This window comes from Salvelinus sp. IW2-2015, unplaced genomic scaffold (assembly GCF_002910315.2).
Source record: "Salvelinus sp. IW2-2015 unplaced genomic scaffold, ASM291031v2 Un_scaffold3299, whole genome shotgun sequence".
In the NCBI taxonomy this organism is placed as follows: Eukaryota; Metazoa; Chordata; class Actinopteri; order Salmoniformes; family Salmonidae; genus Salvelinus; species Salvelinus sp. IW2-2015.
Genome location: NW_019944583.1, coordinates 43,737 through 67,424, shown reverse-complemented (window position 1 = coordinate 67,424; position 23,688 = coordinate 43,737). Strand labels below are relative to the sequence as shown.

General features: G+C 46.1%; 1 pseudogene; it reads right to left on the bottom strand.

Annotated features, from left to right (window-relative positions):
- The window catches only part of LOC112075632 (SRC kinase signaling inhibitor 1-like), a 46,118-nt pseudogene that overhangs the window by 8,741 nt on the left and 13,689 nt on the right, over positions 1–23,688 (bottom strand).

Genomic DNA, 23,688 nt, shown 5'->3' with positions numbered 1-23,688 from the left:
CAGTCACAATAAAAACATTTATACTCTCTTTCTGTTTCTTTCTCTGCATTACGCTACCTCTACCACGTTCACCCTTCCTCTCCCTTCTCTCTCTCACTCTACATAATTCATGAGCATCATGTATTATTCAGGCCTGGGGCCGTCTCCATGAGCAACGGGGCGGGTCAGAGGTTAGGAGTCAGGCTTGGGCTCCCACACAGGTAAATGACTGAGATTATTACTACTCTCTAGTCCCACTGTGCTGCATTTGGCTTCCATTTACCACTTTACTCCTCTCCATCCGTGTCTTTTGCCCTCAGAGCAGCCTCAATTCGTCGGTGCATGGACTCTACAAGGTGTCGAAAGCATTCCACAGGGATGCTGCCCCCGTTGACTTCAATAGTTCCCACAGTTGTGTCAAGTTGTCTGGATGTCCTTTGGGTGGTGGACCTTTGTTGATACACATGGGAAACTGCTGAGCGTGAGAAACCCATCCGCATTGCAGTTCTTGACACAAACCGGTGAACCTGGCACCTACAGTACTACCATACCAGGTTCATAGTCACTTCTTTTGTCTTGCCCATTCACCCTCTGAATGGCACACACACACAATCCATGTCTCGATCGTCTCAAGGCTTAAAAATCCTTATTTAACTTGTCTCCTCTTGTCTCCCCTTCATCTACACTGATTGAAGTGGATTTAACAGGTGACATCAATAAGGGATCGTAGCTTTCACCTGGATTCACCTGGTCAGTCTATGTCGTGGAAAGAGCAGGTGTTCATAATGTTTTGTATACTCAGTGTATTCTCAGTGTACACCACTTAAACCCAGTTCCTCATCAGAAGAGAGTTGGTGCAGGTACTGCTGCTGTGAGCACCAGTTGTATGTTGAGGAAATCACAGGCTATAAAACTACAATACCCAGGAGTCATGAGCCATTGAGCTGGGCCCTAGGGAGAGCTTAACGATGCATGAAGTGGACTGGACCACTGACTGTGTCCACTGTTATGTTTCATAAACTCTCTCTAAAGGAAGAGACAGACAGGGCAGACTATTAAACGGCCCTGCGCTGTCCCTAAATCACATACGCATATCCTTACACTTTTCATTTTTTTCCACTGATTGATGATGTTAGAGCAACCCCCCCCCCCCCCCTAGAGAGTTAAAGGAACACAGACAGGACGATTCTCTTTCGCCACGGCTTCTTTCTCTCTACCTGTAACCATGGTCCGCAGGGAGTCACAGCGAGACGTTGAAGGTTTCATTTCTTTCATATCTGATGCTGCGCTCCATCTTTCACAGGGATAATCCCTAGGCTAGGGTTACAGGACACGGCTTAAATCTCTACGGTTAACAAATTTCAATGTCTCGCACGCAAACATCTCAAAGCATACTATGACCTACAATGTGTCGTAGAAGAAAATCTTGTTTCAATTATTTGTGTGTGGTGTGTGTAGTGTGTAGTTATTGGTGTGTGCACGTGCTTGTGCCTCACCGTGGTTGGTGTAAATCAGCCGGACTAATAGAATGATGAGAGTAGCCCAGGTCGTTTTTCACTCTGCAACTTGCGGAGCTGGGAAGGTTGTTTGCGCAGGTCGGTGTATGGCAATGCTGCAGGTCGTGGAGTGAACTGCATTGCAGCGGTGACGTGGTGACCTGGCTGTTCTCCGAGGGAGGGGGGGCATCAGAGCAGCAGCGGGCCGCCCGGCCGTCAGATACTGACAACCTACAGGACAACACAGCTTATGAGGAAGTCAGAGGAAACTCGGTTATTTACAATGCTGTGTGTATAAAGACATCTGACACGACAAACAGAAGATACATGCACGCACGCACACACACATTCCCACACGCGTCTTGAGAGAGCAGGTAAAGGATCCCAGCCAGTTCCTGGACAGAGTAGACTGAAGACAACAAGAGAGCCTGTTTATGGTGCGAGAGAATATCCTCTGAATCTCAGATGACAACATCCCGACAACCAGAATGAGTAAGGGACCAACAAGACAGATTCAGAGACAGGGGGTGGGGGCGGGGGCGGGGGTAAGGGGGGGGAGGGTAGAGATAGACAGACCTGACCTCTAGTAACCAACCAAAGGTAATAGAAAAGAGACACACACACCAATCTTGGACTGTGACAAACACAGAACCCACCCGGGGGAGAGATGGAGAGAGAGATAGAAGAGAGATAGAGGAGAAGAGGAGAAGAGTCAACTACCTTTCAGCTTCTGCCGTCCAACTGTAATACAGAAAGCAGTGAGCCAGTTACTGAAGATAAATAGAGAGAAGAGAGATGGGAGGAAAATTGGGGAGTAAACTTCAAGGTTACATTTGCCAAAGGCAGATTGACCCCTGGACACTTCTTATCGACTATGCTGAGGGAAAAATTGATAATTTAACAGCTTTATTTATTTGGTCTTATTCTCAAAGCAGCCAGGCATCAAAGGCAGACGTGTCCTTTCGCTGGCTTTTGATGTCTGCCTTTTGTATACAGCAAGGTCCTATGTAGATCTCACTGTGGCAAACGAGGCATTAGGAATAGGGGAAGAAAGAAGTATGTATAGACGAAGAGGGAGTGCAGAGAAATAGAAGAAATCTAGAAGAAGAAAAGAGGAGGAAATGGAGAGCTAAGAGAGAGATTAAATAGAGAAGCCAGGACAGAGGGATAGGGTCTTGTTCTATGGTTTTGAGTTGCAGGGTAAAGTCATTCAATTGTCTGTTGAGGTTTAAGAGGACCAGTAAGCCATAACTTATCTTTTAAAATAACTGGTCATGCCTGGTCCACCAATGGTAAATTGATCTGAAAACTAAGCTCTAACTTGAACTATGTAAGATGGTTAACATGGACTGCGACGCAGTCTACTACAAGATCAAATAAGAACTCAATTCACTTCATCTAGTTTGGGCTAGAATTTAGGGCAGTCACTCACTTCCAGTGCGGGATGCCGTCGCTGTGATTTCGGTCTTCCGTGGAAGAGAAAGGGAAGGCGCGTGAGGCACTCCGAGCCCTGTCCGTATGGCAGCCCGCCATCTCATGCCAGAGACGCAGTATCGCATCTGAGGATCAACCAGGCACAGGGCAATGCAAATTACAATGCTAATGCCCAAACACTTAACTATACTACGCATTATGTACTTATACATACAGCGAGTGTTTACGTCCATCAGCGGTAAGGCTATAGTTATTACCAGTCCAATTAACAGTGTAATGCCACCAAACCGTAATATTAATCATGTCCAGTACAATATACTGAATAACGTACTTGAACGTATATCTGGTCTATTAAACATACGATATAGATATCCTGAGACCAGTCGTGTATTTCTGGCTCGTCTTGTGATGGGTTACTGCTGTAGTAGTATATACGTTATGATGGCTCTGTGTGTTTTTGGATCTTAAGGGGTCTTACGTGCGTCATGTGCGTGCTTTGTCAGTACACTCTAAACCAGGCTGTCCGACTGCCTATCTGTTTCTCACGGGCCTCCATCCCAAGTCAGGCGTCCCGCCAAGGTGCCCTGGAGACAAGCCAGCTAGTTTACCACACTGGTCAGTTAGGTTCACTCAACAACACCAAATGTGAATGCTCGCACACCCACAATCCACAGTAACGTCAAAATTATAGTGCCATAGAAACCCCTAGCGAAACACATCTGTATGAGGAGATCAATCCAACCACACACACACATACACACTCACCTGTGACTCAGAAGTTCTCATGGAGTGCGGAGTGTATCCGGGCGCAAACTGCTCCCGTGCCCTCCGGCGGCCTGCAAGGCGAGGGCAGAGCTGGAGTGGGCCCTGGACTTGGGGCTCCCAACACGAAGAGGAGGCTGAGTCCTTGCGAAGGTTGCTGCACAGGGGAGGCTCGCTGGGGAGCTAGAGTAAAGAGTCCCCCTGTTCAGCTCATTAGGGATTGTCTGCGGGAGGGAGGGGGGATGCGGAAGCCCATGCCAGTGGTGGCCTGAGGTATAGGAGTCGGAGTAGAGGGGACCTCCAGGCTGTACAGGCGTCTCACAGTCCCCCTGAGGGTGGGCAGCAGAGTAGGTGCTGGGGAGCGAGACCAGGGTACAGCCCACCGGAAACGGGGAAACGGACGGGTCTCCGATGGAGGCCAGCGAATGTGTGGAGCGATGCTAGCGGCCTCGGTACCAGGCATGTAGGGGTCAGCGTACAACCCCTTTACCGCATAAGGTTCTCCAGAAACTCCTGTCGGGCTTGACGTCGGGCGCTCAGATGGGCTAGGGGAGGAGGACAGGCGGCGTTGGGCCCCCGTGTGGGAGCCGGCTTCAGGGTTGGTGGGAGTGCTGGTGGCTGGGTGCTGCTGGGGGTGCTGCTGGTGCTGCTCGGTTTTTTGGGCTGGGAGTGTTGTTGGAGCTGGGGTGACTGCCGCCCGGCGAAGGAGGGGCCGCCCACTGAGGACAGACGTGACGGGCTGGGGACCGGAGGGGGGCGAGCGCGGAGAGGAGCAGGTGTTGAGGCGGCGGGGGGGGAGGACTCTCGGGACGTGTACACAGATCCCTGAAACGACATAAGGGGCGGGGTGGAGGGTAGGTTACATGGATACAGGATGAAACGTGCCCCCCTCTGTGCCAGGCTGACAATCAGAGGATAGGAAATCACACTGACATTGGACAGTCTGTGGCAGCCTGGGCTCATCAACGCAATCATAGCATCTTTATAGAAGCTCACATCAAAAACCAGCACACAATCAACACGTGTGATTCAAGTCTAGAGTAATGGATCTATCCAAGAGTACAGTAAGGCTTATGGGATATGGGATTACCTACATGTACTGATTGTCACCTTACAGTGTAATAACTAAGGCTGAAAATGAAAGAGCTTAAAAGAGGGAACCAGTCCAGCCTTATTGTTTCTTTCTTCTCCTTCCACTCGTCTAGGAGAACCACCGAGCTCCATTTAACCAGCCCAACTAAACCCACTGGATTACAAAGAGCTGGTATTCAGCACGTCTCCATATCTGCACATATCCATTTCCTCTCTATTGAAGAGAAGCGAGAGAAAACAGGAGCCTAACCCACTCCTGGTTCATGAGAATGAATGTGAGGAATTTCCTCATCCACCACAGGTTCTTTCTTCTCTCCTCCACCGCTTGCCTGGGTGGTCTAATCCTTTTATATTCTAACTTCTTTTTTAAAATTCTGCTTCCCCCTCTTTTTACTCTGCATCTCCCACTTTTTCAATTCCTCTTTCTTTCATGTTTATGTCTTTCCTCAATCTACAGTAGTTACCTCTCTCTCCTATTTATGTCTTTCCTCAATCTACAGTAATTACCTCTCTCTCCTATTTATGTCTTTCCTCAATCTACAGTAATTACCTCTCTCTCCTATTTATGTCTTTCCTCAACCTACAGTAATTATCTCTCTCTCCTATTTATGTCTTTCCTCAACCTACAGTTACTCTCTCTCCTATTTATGTCTTTCCTCAACCTACAGTAGTAATATCTCTCTCTCTGTTTATGTCTTTCCTCAAACCTACAGTAATTACCTCTCTCTCCTGTTTATGTCTTTCCTCAACCTAACAAGTAGTTACCTCTCTCTCCTATTTATGTCTTTCCTCAATCCTACAGAATTATCTCTCTCTCCTGTTTATGTCTTTCCTCAAACTACAGTAATTACTCTCTCTCCCTGTTTATGTCTTTCCTCAATCTACAGTAATTATCTCTCTCTCCTGTTTAGTTCTTTCCTCAACCTACAGTAATTACCTCTCTCTCCCGTTTATGTCTTTCCTCCAATCTCAAGTAATTACCTCTCTCTCCTGTTTATGTCTTTCCTCAACCTACAGTAATTACTCTCTCTCCTGTTTATGTCTTTTCTCAATCTACAGTAATTACCTCTCTCTCCTGTTTATGTCTTTCCTCAACCTACAGTAATTACCTCTCTCTCCTGTTTATGTCTTTCCTCAACCTACAGTAATTACCTCTCTCTCTGTTTATGTCTTTCCTCAACCTACAGTAATTACCTCTCTCTCCTGTTTATGTCTTTCCTCAACCTACAGTAATTACCTCTCTCTCCTGTTTATGTCTTTCCTCAACCTACAGTAATTATCTCTCTCTCCTATTTATGTCTTTCCTCAACCTACAGTAATTACCTCTCTCTCCTGTTTATGTCTCCTCAACCTACAGTAATTATCTCTTCTCTCCTATTTATGTCTTTCCTCAACCTACAGAATTATCTCTCTCTCCTGTTATGTCTTTTCTCAATCTACAGTAATTACCTCTCTCTCCTGTTTATGTCTTTCCTCAAACCTACAGTAATTACCTCTCTCTCCTGTTTATGTCTTTCCTCAATCTACAGTAATTATCTCTCTCTCCTGTTTATGTCTTTCCTCAACCTACAGTAATTACCTCTCTCTCCTGTTTATGTCTTTCCTCAACCTACAGTAATTACCTCTCTCTCCTGTTTATGTCTTTCCTCAACCTACAGTAAATTATCTCTCTCTCCTGTTTATGTTCTTTCCCACAAACCTACAGTAATTACCTCTCCTCTCCTGAAAATTGCAAGATTGTGTTGTAAATACTTTATTGCATCAAATGGTTGTTTTATGCAACAGAATAGAATATTCTTATAACTATTGTGTGTGTGTTCTACTGAGGATGGCCTCTGGGAGATAACACTGACAGAGGAGATTTACGATTGTCTTTGGGTGATAAAACCTAAAGAGCATTCCAGAGCATAAGTTAATGTTTCTGTACGATACCGTACCAGAGAGCGATGGTTCCAGTTGGAGTCAGAGGCCGACACTGGTCTCTATACAATGAAAACTGTTGACACAGCAGAGACTGTCTGCTATGTATTATAGATATCTTTCATACATATCTTAACCTTGTGACCCATTCTATATATCTGTTCGTCATGTAGGTCGAAGGGGTGTATCTTGGCTATAAAATACCTTTTGTCTCGGGGGCTCTCAACGAATCATCTGAGCGTGAATCGTCTAGCAGCCATGACCATTCATCATTACCGTAGAGCACTCAATCGATTCACTTTATATGTGTGTGTTGTATTGACCTGCTCCCTTATTAGTAAAGAAATTAACCACCACAACACACACACACACACACACACACACACACACACACACACACACACACCACACAACACACACAACACACACACACACACACACACACACACACACACACACACACACACACAACACACTTAAAACCCTGAAAACACAGTTAAAACCAACTATCCAACCCCAAAATGTACACCCAGGAGCAGTTCAATGTCAAGATGTTAGTTAACATGCAGGGTAGTCCCCAGCACAGCGCTGAACTAGGAGGGGGTGTGCAGTTCACACACACACTGTCATAGAACAAAGAGCCAGCCAAGAGCCAGCAACTTGAATGTTCTTCAAAGGCCTGGTTTTACCGCATCATCTACCCTCCTGGAAATAAGAAACTCTCTATGATTTAATTGAATCTAGTTCATCTGGGATATTTTGGTGTTCCTCCATACACAATTTAGGGATTTTAGTATGCTGCACGCACACACGAAAACACATTCATCCGCACAGACAGAGACCACCCCACACACACACACACACACACACACACACACACACACACACACACACACACACACACCACACACACCAACACACACACACACACACACACACACACACACACACACACACACACACAACACACACACACACACACACACACACACACACACACACACACACACACACACACACACACTCTAACTATTTGCCATAGGTAATGCTGATTCATCCTCAATGTATGTACTATTACAGATGGTAGGGACTGAAAACAGAAGAACTTCAAGGTTCCTTCAACTCAACCAGAAAGCAGACATGCACAGGGGGTGAAACAAGCTCATCTCCCTGGAAACCATTGTTATTTAGTGTCCAGGCAGCATATGGTGCTCTTGAAGATAAAAGTACTGCCCAGCGGGAATATCTGGAGAAATAACCCATACGCCTCCACAACCTGTCAAACTTACCGTTGCAACATAAAACACAAAGAGCTGTTGCACCTTCAAAGTCAAAGCCCAACAGAAGTGTCACAGTATCAGTGTAGTAGAATCCAGAGCCCTCCATCTCCACCTATCCCAGTATCAGACGCTCCACCCCATCCCCCTCCCTCAGCACCCCTCTCTCCTCCCTCACCCTTCTCTCCCCACCCTGTCTCACCCTCGGGTCCCCGTTGACCAGGTGTGTGGCGGGGTAGGAGGCGTAGATGGCTCCTTGCGGTAGATCTTGATGATGCTGCGGTCCTGGATGTCCCGGATGTCCTCCAGCTCGTAGAAGACGTTGCGCGCCTCGTCCTTGATCAGGATGGCCGTGTTGGAGGACTTGAGCATCCCCGCCGTCAGCTTCTGGGGGAACATGTGCACGGATGAGGGCGTGCAGCGTGTCCAGGCTGCTCAGCTCGTGGGGTGATGTGCACCCGCCGCGTCTCATCCCCAAACTGCAGGAACAGCACGCCTGGAGAAGGAGAGTGATAAAGAGAGAGGGGAAAGAATTGATCATATATTTTTTAAGATCTTTTCTGACTTCCTTGAACAGCTAGAGAGAGATTATGACAGTGGGGAAAGGTAGAGAGAGGCTGGGTCAAAGGGCAGCAGAGCCGGATTTGAACCTATGCCGACACCGTAGATGTGTTGACCAGGCCACAGAGAGAGAATTTAAAGTCAAGGATAAAGGTGGAGCAGGAGATAATAGAACAACAGAGGAAGGGGTGATGAAAGTCAAAGGAAAAGGAGAGAGAGACAGATAAAGGAAGGTCTGGTTGTAAATAGACAGGAGGAGGTGGGAGTGAGAGAGTGCCACTCTCCTAAAGCACTGCCTAAACTCCTCTTCCAAAGATCTCATCATCCGCCACTGTCACTGCTTTTACAGCGCTCTCTTTCTCCTGCGTGCTTAGCATCGCCTACACCCACCAATGTTTATACGTCTGATCCATCCCCACTGTAAAGCTGTCCCAATGCTGAGTTCACACTTATTTACTGTAGTCCACACTGTAAAGCTGTCCCAATGCTGAGTTCACACTTATTTTACTGTAGTCCACACTGTAAAGTTGTCCCAATGCTGAGTCACACTTATTTTACTGTAGTTCCACACTGTAAGCTGTCCCACGATGAGTTCACACTTATTTTACTGTAGTCCACACTGTAAAGCTGTCCAACACTGAGTTCACACTTATGATACTGTAGTCCACACTGTAAAGCTGTCCCAACGCTGAGTTCACTCTTATGATACTGTAGTCCACACTGTAAAGCTGCCCAATGCTGAGTTCACTCTTGTAATTTTTTTATTTATTTTTATTTCACCTTTATTTAACCAGGTAGGCTAGTTGAGAACAAGTTCTCATTTGCAACTGCGACCTGGCCAAGATAAAGCATAGCAGTGTGAACAGACAACACAGAGTTACACATGGAGTAAACAATAAACAAGTCAATAACATGGTAGAAAAAAAGAGAATCTATATACAATGTGTGCAAAAGGCATGAGTAGGCAATAAATCGAATAATTACAATTTAGCAGATTAACACTGGAGTGATAAATCATCAGATGATCATGTGCAAGAAGAGATATTGGTACTGGTGTGCAAAAGAGCAGAAAAGTAAATAAATAAAAGCAGTATGGGGGTGAGGTAGGTAAATTGGGTGGGGTAGTTTACAGATGGACTATGTACAGCTGCAGCGATCGGTTAGCTGCTCGGATAGCAGATTTTTAAAGTTGTTGAGGGAGATAAAAGTCTCCAACTTCAGAGATTTTTGCAATTCGTTCCAGTCGCAGGCAGCAGAGAACTGGAAGGAAAGGCGTCCAAATGAGGTTTTAGCTTTAGGGATGATCAGTGAGATACACCTGCTGGAGCGCGTGCTGCGGGTGGGTGTAGCCATCGTGACCAGTGAACTGAGATAAGGCGGCACTTTACCTAGCATAGCCTTGTAGATGACCTGGAGCCAGTGGGTCTGATGACGAACATGTAGCGAGGGCCAGCCGACTAGGGCATACAGGTCGCAGTGGTGGGTCGTATAAGGTGCTTTAGTAACAAAAACGAATGCACTGTGATAAACTGCATCCAGTTTGCTGAGTAGAGTGTTGGAAGCAATTTTGTAGATGACATCGCCCAAGTCGAGGATCGGCAGGATAGTCAGTTTTACTAGGGTAAGTTTGGCGGGCGTGAGTGAAGGAGGCTTTGTTGCGGAATAGAAAGCCGATTCTTGATTTGATTTTGGATTGGAGATGTTTGATATGAGTCTGGAAGGAGAGTTTGCAGTCTAGCCAGACACCTAGGTACTTATAGATGTCCACATATTCTAGGTCGGAACCGTCCAGGGTGGTGATGCTAGTCGGGCGTGCGGGTGCAGGCAGCGAACGGTTGAAAAGCATGCATTTGGTTTTACTAGCGTTTAAGAGCAGTTGGAGGCCACGGAAGGAGTGTGTTTATGGCATTGAAGCTCGTTTGGAGGTTAGATAGCACAGTGTCCAAGGAAGGGCCGGAAGTATATAGAATGGTGTCGTCTGCGTAGAGGTGGATCAGGGAATCGCCCGCAGCAAGAGCAACATCATTGATGTATACAGAGAAAAGAGTCGGCCCGAGAATTGAACCCTGTGGTACCCCCATAGAGACTGCCAGAGGACCGGACAACATGCCCTCCGATTTGACACACTGAACTCTGTCTGCAAAGTAGTTGGTGAACCAGGCAAGGCAGTCATTAGAAAAACCGAGGCTACTGAGTCTGCGATAAGAATATGGTGATTGACAGAGTCGAAAGCCTTGGCCAGGTCGATGAAGACGGCTGCACAGTAATGTCTTTTATCGATGGCGGTTATGATGTCGTTTAGTACCTTGAGCGTGGCTGAGGTGCATCCGTGACCGGCTCGGAAACCGGATTGCACAGCGGAGAAGGTACGGTGGGATTCGAGATGGTCAGTGATCTGTTTGTTGACTTGGCTTTCGAAGACCTTAGATAGGCAGGGCAGGATGGATATAGGTCTGTAACAGTTTGGGTCCAGGGTGTCTCCCCTTTGAAGAGGGGAATGACCGCGGCAGCTTTCCAATCCTTGGGGATCTCAGATGATACGAAGGAGAGGTTGAACAGGCTGGTAATAGGGGGTGCGACCAATGGCGGCGGACAGTTTCAGAAATAGGGGGTCCAGATGTGTCAAGCCCAGCTGATTTGTATGGGTCCAGGTTTTCCAGCTCTTTCAGAACATCTGCTATCTGGATTTGGGTAAAGGAGAAGCTGGGGAGGCTTGGGCGAGTAGCAGCGGGGGGGCGGGGCTGTTGGCCAAGGTTGGAGTCGCCAGGAAGAAGGCATGGCCAGCCATTGAGAAATGCTTGTTGAAGTCTTCGATTATCACGGATTTATCGGTGGTGACCGTGTTACCTAGCCTCAGTGCAGTGGGCAGCTGGGAGGAGGTGCTCTTGTTCTCCATGGACTTTACAGTATCCCAGAACTTTTTGGAGTTAGAGCTACAGGATGCGAATTTCTGCTTGAAAAAGCTGGCCTTTGCTTTCCTGACTGACTGCGTGTATTGGTTCCTGACTTCCCTGAACAGTTGCATATCGCGGGGGCTCTTCGATGCTATTGCAGTTCGCCACAGGATGTTTTTGTGCTGGTCGAGGGCAGTCAGGTCTGGAGTGAACCAAGGGCTATATCTGTTCTTGGTTCTGCATTTTTTGAACGGAGCATGCTTGTCTAATATGGTGAGGAAGTAACATTTAAAGAATGACCAGGCATCCTCAACTGACGGGATGAGGTCAATATCCTTCCAGCGGTACCCGGGCCAGGTCGATTAGAAAGGCCTGCTCGCAGAAGTGTTTTAGGGAGCGTTTGACAGTGATGAGGGGTGGTCGTTTGACCGCAGACCCGTGGCGGATACAGGCAATGAGGCAGTGATCGCTGAGATCTTGATTGAAGACAGCAGAGGTGTATTTGGAGGGCAGGTTGGTCAGGATAATGTCTGGTAATACTGTAGTCCACACTGTAAAGCTGTCCCAACACTGAGTTCACTCAATATGACTGTGGCAGAAATACATGAATAATACGTCAGGATTTGAATCATGACTTAATGTCTATGAACATATTATCCCTGTGCTAATAATGAAATACAGTGCAGTGTATGGCTGTATATGGTTGTTTTGCCCCAGATATGTAATCTAAGGCGTGGATGATCCAGTGTTATGTAAGCACTAACGTACCACAGGGCAGGCAGGCAGAGAATAATCACACTCATCTGAGGGTGCGAAGAGACACCAGGCTGTAGGTTACATGACTAACTAAGGAGCTGTGTGATTGGTCCCTGATAAAAACACCCAGCCTGGAGTGCATCATTTACGCTTCTGAAATGGCTACAAAATATGCAAATGTGATCACGATTCAATCATTTCGCAATAATTTGAATAGTGGATTCAAATAAAGCATAACCACAAAACGCAAAAGGAATTGGGAATAATTATTTACTATGCAAGTGGATAAGGTTTGATAAGATAGCAGATAAACTAGGTAAATGTTAATATGAAAATGGCATGATTAGATGAGTAAGTCCACAAAAGCTTTGGGATGAGGAAAATGTTGCCTCAGCTATGTATCTGGTAAAGGCTGTTACATGGTCATGTTTATGTCATGCAGTGGCAGTCGGTGACGTTTAAGATGAGGGAGGATGTTCATTTATTTTATGACCATGGCCTTATTTCTATAACCACATATTGGATGACTGTCATTCATATTCCATTCACCCAGTTCAATGTAACAGCGATAGGTTTAGGCTACTTACTACATGATACTTTAATTTGACCTATACCCATCCTGAGTTTCTATTGGACAAATTCAGGTATGTTTATCCCCGTTTCGTTCCATATCCCTGTTTCGTTCCTACCAGACGAGCTAAACCACTTCTATGCTCGCTTCGAGGCAAGCAACACTGAGGCATGCACGAGAGCATCAGCTGTTCCAGACGACTGTGTGATCACGCTCAACGTGCGTAAGACCTTTAAACAAGTCAACATTCACAAGGCTGTGGGGCAAGACGGATTACCAGGATGTGTGCTCCGAGCATGTGCTGACCAACTGGCAGGTGTCTTCACTTACATTTTCAACATGTCCCTGATTGAGTCTGTAATACCAACATGTTTCAAGCAGACCACCATAGTCCCTGTGCCCAAGAACATGAAGGCAACCTGCCTAAATGACTACAGAGCCATAGCACCCACGCCCGTAGCCATGAAGTGCTTTGAAAGGCTGGTCATGGCTCACATCAACCCCATTATCCCAGAAACCCTAGACCCCCTCCAATTTGCATACTGCCCAAACAGATCCACAGATGATGCAATCTATATTGCACTCCACACTGCCCTTTCCCACCTGGACAACAGGAACACCTATGTGAGAATGCTATTCATTGACCACAGCTCAGGGTTCAACACCATAGTACCTTCAAAGCTCATCACTAAGCTAAGGATCCTGGGACTACATTTGGCATGGGTCCTCAGATCCTCAAAAGGTTCTACAGCTGCAACATCGAGAGCATCCTGACTGGTTTCATCACTGCCTGGTATGGCAATTGCCCGGCCTCCGACCGCAAGGCACTACAGAGGGTAGTGCGTACAGCCCAGGACATCACTGGGGCTAAGCTGTCTGCCATCCAGGACCTCTACACCAGGCGGTGTCAGAGGAAGGCCCTAAAAATTGTCAAAGATCAAATGGCTACCCAGACTATTTGCATTGTGTGCCCCCCCAACCTCTCTTTTACACTGCTGCTACTCTCTGTTTATCATATATGCATAGTCACTTTAACTATACATTCATGTACATACTACCTCAATTGGCCCGACCAACCAGTGCCCCTGCACATTGGCTGAAATGGTGCATTGTGTCCCGCCACCCACCACCCGCCAACTCCTCTTTTACTCTCTCTGTTTATCATATATGCATAGTCACTTTAACCATAACTACATGTACATAATACCTCAATCAGCCTGACTAACCGGTGCCTGTATGTAGCCTCGCAACTTCTATAGCCTCGCTACTGTATATAGCTTTGCTAATGTTATTTTTCATTGTCTTTTTACTGTTGTTTTTATTTCTTTACTTACCTATTGTTCACCTAATACCTTTTTTGCACTATTGGTTAGAGCCTGTAAGTAAACATGTCACTGTAAAGTCTACACTTGTTGTATTCGGCGCACGTGACAAAAAAACTTTCATTTGATTTGATATTGATTCCTTTTAAGAAATGTTTTTCAACGGAATCGGTGGAATGAATACACCCCTGATCACACGCAAAAACAGTTCACTTTCATAGCAGCCACATATAAAAAGCTTGATCACTTTGCTTGTTAATTCCTTCTCGCATCTACGCGCTGTCCTCTCATCTTTTCCCTTTGCTTGTGGGCTTCAGTGCACAACACATCAGCTGTCTGTGACCAGGCAAAAAATTCAACAACATCTCTCTTTCTTTCTCTTGCTTCTCCTTAATATTTTTTTAAATTAATTTGTTCAACACTGTTTAACTATTTTCCTTCTCTCTCTTTGAGTCAATTACTCAACACATGTTATGCACTGCAGTGCTAGCTAGGTGTAGCTTATGCTTTCAGTACTAGATTCATTCTCTGATCCTTTGATCCTCTGATCCTTTGATTGGGTGGACAAGATGCCAGTTCATGCTGCAAGAGCTCTGATAGGTTGGAGGACGTCCTCCGGAAGTTGCCATAATTACTGTGTAAGTCAATGGAAGGGGGTGAGAACCATGAGCCTCCTAGGTTTTGTATTGAAGTCAATGTACTCAGAGGAGAACGGAAGCTAGCTGTCCTCCGGCTACACCATGGTAGTGCTGTTGAGGTTACAGTAGACCTTCATTGCAAAACAGTGTGTTTTAATCAATTATTTGGTGACATGTGAATATATTTACTATAGGTTTATCTAAAAAGGATAACTGTTTTAAAGTTTCACCCTTTTTTTATTTTTGTGGAAATCACTGAGGAGGATGGTCCTCCCCTTCCTCCACTGAGGAGCCTCCACTGATGTCATGTATATTCTCTGTACAATGTGTGGTGGGTCTCACCTGGGGGGCACTGTCTTACTGTAGCAGTAGTTGGTAAAGGTTAAGACGTGATCATGTACACGTCATGTATAGTTTCTGTCTGGGTCATGTCCAGCTCCAGTGTGGGTGTTGGGTCTCACCTGGGGAGCGCAGCTTGTTCTGGCTGGCTGAGCGGGACAGGGGCAGACTCTGGCGGAAGCGGTTGGTTCGGCTGAACCCCAGGGGGATGTCAGCCTCAGACATGGTCTCAGCCAGAGACTCAGCCGAGGCAAAGGACAGCTTAGCGGCCTGGTCAGCTAGCCCAGACTGGGTGGACTGGGAGTGACGGGGACTACGACTCTGGAGGAGAGAAAGTGAGAGAGAGTTTGTTTGGGGAGAGGAGAGCGAGAGAGAGGCAGAAAGAGTGGATTTGACAGAGAGGAGTACGGAGAAACGTGGAAGAGGACATTAACAATAAACAGACTATAAGACAAACAAACACAATTAAGATTGGCATAATGCCTCAGCATGTCAGGACCAACATTCATACAACTGATGCCATCTTTCCTCTTTCTGATAGGGTGGGATGGAATCATGTGACGGTGCCTGTTGGTTCACCAATGCTGAAAGCAGTGTGTTACAGCAAGGCAGAAGTCCAGAACACAACACCTTCCGAATTAGGGATCCACTGAGGACCAGTAGGTAGGAATGGGGAAGATACAAAATAACCTGGTGGGCACTGAGATCTGTTTAAATGTTTTAACGCTTATGTAAAGTACTCTCTCCCCCTACACCTGCATCCTCTCCCTATTGGTTGGAGCCCTGCTGGCCTCTGGCCAACCTTAAATGAGTGCAGGCCAGGGCTGTCTGGATTAGACAAGGCCATGTAGATCCAGATCAGGGCTGTCACTCTGCGTTTATTCTACTAGCCTGGACCTGGCCTGGGCCCAGGCAGCATCTCTTCTTCCTCAGCTGCTCTGCTGCTGCTGCTACTAGACTGTGTTCTGCTAGGCTGCTGTGTTCTGTTCAGTGAGCTGGCTCCCCTATCTCCACCGCCGGGTCTCCTCCAGCTCCCAGACTCCGTTAATGAGCTCCCAGAATGCTCGCTGACGACTGTTAGTATTGCAGAGCCAGCCAGACAGATCGAGCCCACATTACATTACAGTACAGTGCCAGCGCCCCTCGCTAGCCCCTCGCTCCAAGTAGAACACAACTTCTCCTCCGCTCTTTCTGTCATTTTCATCCCTCGTTCTGGTTCAATAAGACTTCAGCATGTTTTTCTACGAGGCTCTCATTAATCTTGTATTTAGTAAGGCGAGACGCAGTCTCACAGAGTGCTGTGCTCATTGACTCCCAGCAGTGCTCGCTTTGAGGTCATTCACAAATACACACAACATGCATGCACACACACCACAGGAGGCTGTTGAGGGGAGGACGGCTCATAATAACACACATACAAAGTCACAGACACACACATGCACACACACATGCACGCACACATGCACTCACACAAACACACACACACGCACTGTTCATACTGCAACCACAAACATTTACACAGTGCAGTCACACACACAGCCCCACAACAGAGTGGTGGCACTTGTAAATTACTGCACTGTTCGAGCTAGGAAGATAAGCGTTTCGCTAAACCCGCGCTAACATCTGCTAAATATGTGTGCACGACAAATCATATTTGATTTGATTTGATTTGGTGGGCAGGCAGACAGTGTCTGGGCACGCAGAGAGAGGGTGGCTCTGACGGATCGCCCCCACTGTGCTTTCTAATGGGGTCATTTATCTAAGCAACGACCACACTGAGCAGGGAGCACAACAACCGAGTCCATAGCACCACACAGCAGCGCATATATTGTACACACAGAACACACTGCACTCACAACAGATGCAAACACCAGCTCCAGTGAGCCAAGCAGAGCTCCAGGGCTAAATAAAGCCAGAGCGTAGATGGATAAAACACAGCCATCAGCTTGACTCAGCACAGCAGAGCTAAAAGATACATCTCCTATAGAAGAGTGAGTCACATCTCTAATCACACCAATAATCAAAGGAGGCCTCTAGCGTCTCCAACATGTCAGTGAGCTGACGTCGAGCTAGCACTAGTCCCTGGAGTTTGTGTGTCTACATAACAGAGGATCTTTTCAACAAATCACACCGAACCGGGGAGACCATGCAAAATATCAAACAGAACTCAGGAGGAAGTGGAGAGAGGGAAACTAGCTGCGTCTCTCTCTCACACACAGGAGAGAAGATCTGTCAACAAACTCCAGCAACTCACCTAATGAGAATCTTTCACGTTGACTGTGGTTGGAAAAACAGGTGTGAGTCATTGTATAGTTGTTCTACGAAGCAAAATTCTACTAAACACTTAAGAAACAAAGGTAGATTCCCCCAGGGGGACAAAATATGTTCCTTCCATGTGTTGGAGGAAAGAAACCAAATCGAATTGGTGTTGTTGCCGTAGATACTTTATGTAAAGGTGTCAAAGTGATGTCCCACTGGGCACAAACGTCAATTCAACGTCTTTTCCACTTTTCCACTTTGGTTCATTCATTCAATTCCATTGAAATGGCGTGGAAACAACGTTGATTCAACCAGTGGGTGCCCAGTGGGATAGAACACGGGGAGCGTTCCTAGAACCATTTCCTCCTGTGCGTCATCATGGGCAGGTAAATGCACTCACCGTCTGCTAGGAGATCTGTAATGCTAGACACGCTCTCTCTCTCTTCAGAGGAAAACAGTGATTGCACCTCTTCCACTGTTCTCTGCACCTATTCTTCTCCTCCCCCTCTCCCCTTCTCCGCCTTTCCCTCTCCCTATCATCCTATGGTGTCAATTCAGGCTTTTTCAATAGCACTCAATTACTGTGAGGAGCCCACGCTCTTATAATACCACAGAGGAAGAAAACAATATGATCTTACAGGAAATATAATTGAATGGAAAGAAGGACACAGCGGGCAGGACTATGAACATACCTAGGACTATGAACTGCTTTAAATCCAACAACAAACCCAATCTCTCCCTCTTTTCTTTCTCTCTCCCTCCCTCTCCGTTTCTCTCTAAACTCAGCAAAAAAAGAAACGTTCTCTCACTGTCAACTGCGTTTCTTTTCAGAAAACTTAACATGTGTAAGTATTTGTTTGAACATAACAAGATTCAACAACTGAGACATAAACTGAACAAGTTCCACAGACATCGTCGACTAACAGAAACGGAATAATGTGTCCCTGAACAAAGGGGGGGGGGGGGGTCAAAATCAAAAGTAACTGTCAGTATCTGGTGGGGCCACCAGCTGCATTAAGTACTGCAACAGTGGCAATCTACCATCACTCAATGGACGCACCAGAATTTGACCAGTTTCTTGCAAATTGGATAATGTTCACCTACTCTCTCTATCCACGCGCACCTGCCAAGTCTCAACGGACAATCAAATTAACATAAAACAACGAAAAACGAAGGCGGAATGGCCCTTTGCCCTCACCCTCCACGATCCAACAAGGTCCGCAGACGTGCTCAATGGGATTGAAGATACCGGGCTCTTATCGCCTCGGCTTCATCAGGCAGAACACATGACATTCCTGTCTTGCAGGAAATCACGCCACAGAGAATCGAAAAAGCCAAGAAATGGCATGGTGGCATTGCACAAATGCTAGGAAGGGAGTCAATGTCAGGATGGCCTGCGGCAGGGGAAAGGTTACACATGAGGAGGAGGATGTTCTCCCTGTAACGCACATCATTTGAGATTTCCTGCACCATGACAACAAACTCCATGTCCGATATGCTGTGATACAACCGCCCCAAGGACCATGAATGAGAACCTCCAGCCTCCAAATCGATCCCGCTCCAGAGTACAGGCTCGTTGTGTAACGACCATTCCTTCGACGAAAACGCGAATCCGACCATCCACCCCCTTGGTTGAGAACAAAACCGGTGACACGTCAGTGAAGAGCACTTTTTGCCAGTATGATTCTGGTCCAGCGACCGGGGGTTTGTGCCCTGAATACAATAGCGATGTTCGTTCCCGGTGATGTCTGTGAGGACCAGCTCTACAACACAGGCCTACGAGCCCTCAGTCCAGCCTCTCTCAGCCTATTGCGGACAGTCTGAGCACTGATGGAGGGATTGTGCATTCCTGGTGTAACTCGGGCAGTTGTTGTTGCCATCCTGTACCTGTCCCGCAGGTGTGCTGTTCGGATGTACCAATCCTGTGCAGGTGTTGTTACACATGGTCTGCCACTGCGAGGACAATCAGCTGTCCGTTCTGTCTCCCTGTAGCTCTGTCTTAGGCGTCTCATAGTACGGATATTGCAATGTATTACCCTGGACACATCTGCAGTCCTCATGCTTCCTTGCAGCATGCCCAAGACACGTTCACGCAGATGAGCAGGGACCCTGGGCATCCTTCTTTTGGTGTTTTTCAGAGTCAGTAGAAAAGCCTCTTTTAGTGTCCAACGTTTTCATAACTGTGACCTTAATTGCCTACCGTCTGTAAGCTGTTAGTGTCTTAACGACCGTTACACAGGTGCATGTTCATTCATTGTTTATGGGAAACAATGGGAAACAGTGTTTAAACCCTTTACAATGAAGATCTGTGAAGTTATTTGGATTTTTACTAATGATCTTTGAAAGACGGGGTCCTGAAAAAGGGACATGTCTTTTTTTGCTGAGTTTATTTTGTCTCGTGTACAAACCCAGAGTGGGTCAGGTTGAAGGTCAGTGTCATGGTTGTGGTTAAGTGCTTGTTATAGGTTGAGAGGCTGAAGTTAACGGTTGGGAGCAAGGCCACACAGAGAAAACCGCTGTTGGAGTCCAGTCCACCAGGATCACATGACAGGGGGTGATGGTCTCTGGTTTCTCTTTAGCTGTTAATTACCATGGCGATAAGTGATAAGACATTCCACTGAGAGTTTATTAGTCAGAAAGAGACATTCTCACTATTCTCAGATCTGAGAAGAATCTGTCTCACCAGGGATAGTTGCTAGAGAGACGCCTATTAACTCATAAGAGTCTAAGCCTTGTCTAAGATGGGGTGGGGGTTCTACTAAGCCAAATGGAATTGTTGTAAGAAGGTCATACATTGAATTTTAAGACCCTTTGATGTATCAAAAAAAATATATAAATGTTTTATGTGATGAACTTTTTTATTTGGCATTACTGCTATTAGCCCATGCTGTATATTGCATTACTGCTATTAGCCCATACTGTACATTGCATTACTGCTATTAGCCCATATTGTACATTTCATTACTGCTATTAGCCCATACTGTACATNACTGCTATTAGCCCATATTGTACATTTCATTACTGCTATTAGCCCATACTGTACATTGCATTACTGCTATTAGCCCATATTGTACATTTCATTACAGATTCACTACATGGAACAACATATAGTCCCTCCCAAAACTAAAGGAAGTATTTGAGAGATATAAGAAAGTCAAGGAAACATTATTATTATTAGATTTTTTTTTTTTTTACATGTATTTAACACCTTATTTTTGGCACTAAACAGTCTTCATATATACTTCCATAACTTTTTTCAACTGGTACCAGGGGACTTTCAGACAAGTCTTGTGAGGCCTGTGGGCGTCGTAGAGGAAAATAACCAACATGTATGTGTTTGTGAGTCTCACCTTTCCACAGAGGGGTCATTACTGTTCGGAAGCTACAGACAGAAGTTGTCAGATCGGCTGTACCGACTTTAGACGAGCCCCAATACGCTTACGGGGGCTGTAGAGCAAAACGAACGATGTTGTGAGAAGACCGATTTTCGGGATGCCTCATGGTCTGACAAACATCGCTCTAGCTCCGACACCTTTCACCACAGATGCGGAAGTGCGACATAGGCAGATGCAGTGGATTGAGACACATCCAATGCAAAAAAAACAGATATCTCTAGTTTAAACTGCTGGATTTTTATGGCAATGTTTTTTTATTGTGCTAATTGGATTTCCGCGGGGGCACGGACATCGACCTCAGGTGGTTTTAACTGACTTACATCACACTCCTCACACCTCTCTCTTTTTATTCTATCCCCCTTCTATTCTCTGGCCTTTTCAACCACTTTTCAGCCACCTTTCCTTTTTCGTACACTGACTGTACCAAACATTAGGAACTCCTTACTTGAGTTGCCCTCAGAACAGCCTCAATTCATCGAGGCATGGACTGTCAAAAGGGATCCACAGGGATGCTGGCCCATGTTGACTTCAATGCTCCCACAAGTGTGTCAAGTTGACTGTATGTGCTTTGGGTGGTGGACCTTTCTTGATACTCACGGGAAACTGTTGAGTGTGAAAAACCCAGCAGCGTTGCAGTTCTTGACACAAACCGGTGCGCCTGGCACCTACTACCATACCCTGTTCAAAGGCACTTAGATTTTTTGTCTTGCACATTCACCCTCTGAGTGTCTCAATTGTCTCAAGGCTTAAAAATCCTTCTTTAACCTGTTTCCTCCCCTTCATCTACACTGATTGAAGTGGATTTAACAAGTGACATCAATAAACACCTCAACACATAAATCTGTAAACCCATTTTCATTACCACAGCTTTGTTGCCCCACCCCCATACTGTACATTGCATTAACTGCCTATTAGCTCATACTGTACTATTTGCATTAAATGCTATAGCCCATATTGGTACATTTCATGACTGCCATGGCCATATTGTACATTCATTACTGCTATTAAGCCAACTGGTACATTGCATTAGCTGCTGATTAGCCCCCATTACCCCAACTAGAAGTACACATTCTTCCATGTGACTCCGCTTATTAGCCACCAGTACTGTCCACTCAAATCAAAAGCACTTACCTCCGCTCATCCAAACTCGCTAGCCTACTCCTGTACACCCTACATAAGCTACATCCACCACCCTCAGCCCTGTCCATAACTCCGCACCCACTTACTACATACTCCCGCTATATAGATCGAGTGACCCTGTACCACCTCAACCTACAATTACCAAGCCTCCCTACTGTGCCGGCCCCAATAAAAAGCTCCAAGTAACACCACATTAAACTGCATTAGCCATAGTTGCTACACCCCTGTAGCCCATTCTCATTACTGCTCACTTACCACCTGACCCCCTATATTGTACATCCTTCGAGGTTACACGCCCTATGCAGACCACTAAACTCTACATTGCCCCACTTACCCTAAATGCGTGCTTCAGCCCATAACCACTCAGAGTCCCACCATTGCATCTACTCCGCTTTTTCAGCGCCCATCACTTGTACATTCACATTACTGCTATAGGATCGGCCCACTGTAAACCACTCCACCGTTTTCATACCCCTTGCTATTAGCTCATACCCTCATCGACACCTTACCCACCTGTATTACCCATAGCCTGTACATTTCATTACTGCGATTAGCCCAGTACTGGTTACATTGCCATTACTGGTGGCTATTCCCACACTCTCATCACTCACTTCATTACATCGCTATAGCCCCATACGTGGACCAGCCTCCATACTCGCTATTCACCCATACGTACATTGCAACTTACTCGCTAGTAGCCATACTGTACAATTGCATACTGCTAATTAGCCCATTATTGTACATTTCATACTGGCTATTAGCCCCATACTGTACAGTGCATTGACTGCTATTGAATGCCCATATGTGGTACATTTCATTACAACACTAATGAACAACATAATAGTCCCTCCCAAACTAAAAGAAGTATTGAGAGATATAAGATAAGTCAAGGAAGACATTATTATAAGATTTTTTGTTTTTACATGTATTTAAACACTTATTTGGCAAAATATAACAGTCTTCATGCAATATACTGTCCATAACTTTTTCAACTGGTACAGGGGAACTTTCAGACAAGTCTGTGGAGGCCTGTGGGCGTCGAGAGGAAAAAAACCAAATGTAATGTTTGTGAGGTCTCACCTTTCACAGAGGGGTCATGTACTGTTCCGGAAGCTACAGACCAGAAGTTGTCAGATCGGGCTGTACCGACTTTAAGACGAGCCCCCAATACGCTTACGGGGGCTTGTAAGAGCAAAACGAACGATGTTGTGAGAAGAACCGGATTTTCGGGGATGCCTCATGGTCCTGACAAACATCGCTCTAAGGCTCCGACACCTTCACCATCAATGCGGAAGTGCGACATAGGCAGATTGCAGTGGATTGAGACTCGAAATTGTCCAATGCAAAAAAAAAGAAGATATCTCTAGATTTAAACTGCTGGATTTTATGCAATGGTTTTTTATTGTGCTAATTGATTCCGCGGGGGCACGGACATCGACCTCATGGTTTTAACTGACTTACATCACACTCCTCACACCTCTCTCTTTATTCTTCCCCCTTCTATTCTCTGCCTTTTCAACCACTTTCAGCCACCTTTCCTTTTCGTACACTGACTGTACCAAACATTAGGAACTCCTTACTTGAGTTGCCCTCAGAACAGCCTCAATTCATCGAGCATGGACTGTCAAAGGGATCCACAGGGATGCTGGCCCATGTGACTTCAATGCTCCACAAGTGTGTCAAGTGACTGTATGTGCTTTGGGTGGTGGACCTTTCTTGATACTCACGGGAAACGTGAGTGTGAAAAACCCAGCAGCGTTGCAGTTCTTGAACACAAACCGGTGCGCCTGGCACCTACACACACCCTGTTCAAAGCACTTAGATTTTGTCCTTGCACATTCACAACCTGAGTG